Here is a 5446-nt window from a genome sequence, read left to right as displayed (position 1 = left end):
ACTGTCAAACAATGTAACAACTTTTGCATGTTTTATAATGACCCTGATATGGAAAAGATCATGTCTTTCTTTATCATTTTGAGACTCTATATACTTACTACAAGAACTAGTACTTGTATTAGAAGCTATATCTTTTATTCCCGTTACTGTGATTTTGGTTTCATCACTTGAATCATATCCTAGAACTTGTTGAGTTGTAGCAGCAGTCCTTTGTTTCCCCTAGTTATTGAACTTCTTTGGTCTCATTTCTGGATGTAATTTCCAACAATGGTATTCATCATGTTTTTATTTTTAACATTGTTTATAGGTAAGTTTTTCTTCCTCTTTCTTGACTGTAACATTCTTTTAGCCTTTGCCTTTAAACTTTCCCTTTCCTTTGTCTCCAGATTTGGATGGTTTCTTGCTAGTCTCTTGAGGAACATTCTTGCCTCTTGATTCTAAATGAATTGTTTGAACACATACTTCATCTAGATTGGTGGGATTAAACATAAGTATAATATGTCTCAAATAACTATGTAATCCACCAATGTACTTAAGGAGAGTATCTTGTGAAGAAAAATCAACACCTAAGATTATAGCTCTTCTTCTAAATTATTGTGTAACTTTGGACACTCTGACCTTGAGCTTGTATAAAAATTTTCCAATCCATACTTTTTTTTTGCATATAAACTAATGGATAAAATTTCCTTCTTAATGCAACTATAAAATCATTCCAAGAAGACCCCTGATCGGGGTGAGAGGTGGCTGACATACCCATTAAGAGGGTCATCATGACAAGGATGTCTGAAGGAATTGCCACCGCCTCCCACATGCTTGAAGTACAGGGCACGATGGTTGTACGCATGATTAATATAAGATAGAGGAAGGAAGTGGCATTGGCATGCACTAGAGTTGGTTGACAACAAGGAGGGTTAGTAGAGAGGAGGGAGATCACGAAGTGGCAACAATAGCGAAGGTGGTGCAGTGGTTTTGGGAAGGCGAAGAGAAACAACGATCCCAAGCGTTGATTAATGAGTATGTTCTATGCCTGCACTACATTTTCTCCCCTACGTCTGGTTTGTTGAATTGGGATTGCATGGGGGCAAGGGGCTAGGGAGATAGAGAAATTATGGTTGCGGGAATAGCTGGGAGGTGAAGGAAGGCGAGATTCATCGCAGTTGCATCAACTATGCAGGGATATTACTTTGCTTTGGTATTGCACTCTCATGCATGGGATCTATTGGGGTATCGCTCCGCTTTGGTATTCTCCTCTCATGCATGGGGATTATCAGGATGGGGAGGGAAGGCTTCCAAATGAGAAAACCTTGTATGCTTTTCTTCTTGGAAAACCTAAGGGGAAAGGGTAAGGTAGCGGAAATTTCATTAGCGTTAATTCCATTCTGGGTCCCAGAACAAGTCGTGAAGGTTAGGGCATTAAGGAAGACGGGGGTCATGAGGGCGGACACCAAGCCCCTGAGGGGATTCAGTAGTGGGAAGGATGTTGGGGAAAGGGGTCCTTCGAAATTGGGGAATCAACATGTTGGGAAAGTCAGTTAGGCTGGGAGTTAGAGCGGGGCATGGATCGTAAGGTATGGAAGGGATACTTGGTATAGGAAGGGGCTCAAAAGTTGGGAGGTCGAGATGAGCAGCATCAAGAATTGCTGAGACGAAGTCAGGGGGACAAGGGATGGGGTCAGCCAATAAGGGGCATAGGGGAGAAGGAACGTGGTACCTATAGACTGGGCTTCTGGGCTACTGGGCCTGTAGGTGGCCATACAATTCAAGACCGAAACCGCGACCATTGTAGGTGTAGGGGTGTCTAGGGCGTCTCGAGTGGGGGTTCCTCAAACTTGGGGGCTTTGAACAAGATGCATAGGGGGAAGAAATGTTGAAAGAGAAAAACCATTGGCTGACGAAGATTATGAAAATAATGGCTTGAAATTCTTGATTGCTTGTTCCCATAACAGGTAACTCCCCTTGGAGGAATAAAGCACTGAAGCTTGATCCCGGCCTTAGATAGCACCAGGCTAGAAGGCTCCGGGACATTACAACAATGGCTTGAGAAATGAAAGGCAATGGAAAAGGTAAGAGACAGAGGGAGAGAGAGGTAGAGGCCAAGCCAAGCAACGCTAGAAAATGTTGTGGGAGGAAACCAGTGGCCAACCTGATCCAAGAAGCGACGGTTGCATATGCGGGTGTCACTAAAGAGGAAATGGACGTGGAAGATTGGAAGGTCTTGGTTCCTAATACAGGACACACTCGCGGTAGAGAGACGCAATACAAACAAACTTTATACTTGTATTGGTTGTTGAAACGCCTCTTAGGTAAGGCGATGGAACAAATCTCGTTCACTGCCATTAAGGATTTCCTAGACTATAAGAATGACTTTCAAAAGATACAATTCCAATTGTAGAAATACGATGGCCGCCTCGGTCGTATAGAGAAAACATTCCCATGCATGTTCTTGTCAACTGAGCTGCCCGGTTCCAGTGCGAGAGGCCCAGCCCCAGTTACCTCGACCTCTACTGAAAAGGAGGACTAGATGGATAATGTTGTAGTCTTGTTTGTGCTTAAATTTATATGCGGATAACTTTTACTTTCTAATTTGCAGTGGTATATATATATATATATATACAAACAACTTATGGTTGTGGACATGATAATCAAGTTTATATAGCTTGGATAGATAGACTATGTATTTTTTGCTACTGGGTGGCTTATAATGCGATTAGGTGGTCAACGAACCTGGTTTCCCAACATGCAGGTTGAGACCACCTAACTAGGCTAAGGGTTGTAACCTGCGTGCATATTTGATAATGAAAAATAAGGATCTACCAAGATTAATAAAACAAATAAAATCATTCCAAGAAGAGATAATTTTACCACTTTTATTCAAATCTTCTTGAGTTCTATCCTCCCACCAAATGAGGGTTGTACTTTCCAAACAAAGACTCGAAGCAATCTATATCTTTGTAACATGATCATCAATCTTTTGATCCCTGCAATAGACTTCAATTTGAGAAACCCAATTATCTAACTTTTCAACATTTTCTTCCCCATTATAGCTAGGCAATTCAAACTTTACATCAAGATTAATCAAATGAGACTTAATATGTCATTTTGGATATGGAGGAGGAGTTGGTATATGAGATGAAGGAGGTGAGGATGGAGGTGGATATAGAGGTGAAGATGGAGGTGGGGGTGGAGGCTTGTTCCGATAACCACCATTACATTTTGGATGAATTGAACTTTGTCCTTGCAACCTTGCTATCCTCTCATTGTACAAAACTTTAACCATCTCAAACATATCATAGAAATCCTTTCTAAAGGCTCTTTCATCCTTAGACATAAGTTGTTGTCCTTCTTCCTGAGTCATGACTGGCGGAGTTTGTGACCTCCTTGAACCAATTTGAGGGTATGGTTCTTCAGGCACTCCTCCTTCTCTTCTTAATTTAGACCTTCTAATAATTCAAGAAAACACTTGCAAAAAATTTCAAACCTTCAAAAAAACCATGATCTGAGACCAAACTAATCTGAAATTAAAAATTGAAAGTTTCTTGTAAAGTTTGCAAGATAGTTTATGTCTTGTGGGAGATGGATCAAAATTGCAAAAGCACATAAACTTATTAAACTTATTTAAGTTTTCAAATTTAAACAGAGAAAAATAGACAACATGTAGCATCACAAAACAAAAATTTGATGATGAAGCTCACCCCTCCTGGGCTACATCTTCGAGTCCAACTTCCAATGTTGGCCCTTTAAATTATATGCTCAAAATGTCAATTACATCAACATACGATGCTCAAATCACTAAAATAACACTGTCATTGTGTCCAGAACACCCAAAAACCCTTATGTAGGTTCTTCTTGGGCTCAAAAAGGCTGAAAAATGGCCAAGTTAGGCCTCCTTCATTTCCCAGCTAACTATTCTGCAAAATTGACCCACTGTAAAAAATGGTGACAAATTTTGCCTTTGGCAGCCTTGCACAACGAAAAATTTGCAAAAATAGGTGGTGCGCCCCCACCAAAAAAGGTGCAAAATTCAAATCATTAATTTGACTCCTGCACCCTAAAACTTTGCCCTTTTTTCAGTTGTGTGGCATACAAATTACTAGGGTGCAGGTCAGAGGCCACATGCCTATTGACCCTTCGCTCCAGGTCACAATACGTCACATATGGCCTACTGGGTGTGTGTTATATTCATTCCACGACTACCCCATGCATGGGGGGGGGGGGTACTAATCCCCTATACGTTGCGTCGGGTGCAGCGACTTGAGAATTTTTTTTTGAACCCTATATTAGGTGGACGGACCAACCTATGGTTTTGTGCATGGATTTTGCACATGGTTTTGAACATGATGGTTTTCTATCCATGGTGTTTTGCAGATTCAGTCAAGGGAACTATGGTTATATTCTAATCTAGGGTTAATAGATCAGGGTTTATGGATGCTTCGGCATGTATATAGATGCATTGTAACATTGAAAGGAATATAATGAAAAATCAATCTGATAGTATCGGTTTTAGGATCCAGGGGAAAATCTCTATGTATATTTGTTTTATGTTTTATGGTCTTTCCATTGTTTAGTTTTTGTTTTTATAATTCATATGCAGGTAATTTTTGTACGGGGTTAAAACCTACATTTGGCATCAGAGTTGTTTTGGCTTCAAGGGGACACCTTTACTGCTAAGGGGTTTTTTCTCGGGCCTGCGGTAGACCCAATTCAATGGGAGATTTGTGGGATCGATTCTTGTGGTGAAAGAAGATGGAAAGTAGTGGAAAGATAGAGATCAAGAAATTTAATGGTCAGAGTTTTGAGTTGTGGAAACTCAAGATGGAGGATCTACTAGTGGATAAACATCACTGGATCGCGGTAGATCCAGGTACTAAACCAATAACAATGTCAACTGAAAACTAGGTGAAGTTGGATCGGAAGACAAAGAGCACAATATGATTATGTTTCTCAGATTCAATATTGTTGAATCTATCAGGGGAAGATTCAGTGACGGCTTTGTGGGACAAGTTAGGGACTTTGTACCAATATAAGTCTCTGGTGAATAAACTGTTTCTACGGAAAAAACTGTATAACCTGAGGATGAAAGATGGAGACTCGGTGACAAAGCATCTGAACACCTTTAATACTATGGTAAGCCAGTTATTATATTTTGGTATTAAAATTTCAGATGAAGATAAGCGCATCAATTTGTTGCTTTCTCTACTAGATTCGAGGGATAGTCTCGCTATTGCAATAGGTAGCAATGCAACTGCCTTATAGTTTGATGAAATAGTCTCATCCTTGTTGTTGGAGGAGATGAGATGGAAAAATATGGAGGGCCAAAATGGTGATGCCTTGTCTGTATGAGGACGGTCCCAGAACAGAAACAAAAATAATTCCTCAAGTGGGAGATCTAAATCTCTAGGAAAACCTGTAAAGGTGTGCTGGAAATGTGAAAAGGAAGGGAACTTCG

The sequence above is a fragment of the Pinus tabuliformis genome, chromosome 7 (genome assembly GCF_031772625.1).
Source record: "Pinus tabuliformis cultivar Carrire ecotype Pingquan chromosome 7, CPIR1, whole genome shotgun sequence".
NCBI lineage: Eukaryota > Viridiplantae > Streptophyta > Pinopsida > Pinales > Pinaceae > Pinus > Pinus tabuliformis.
Note: the sequence above shows the minus strand (reverse complement) of the source record.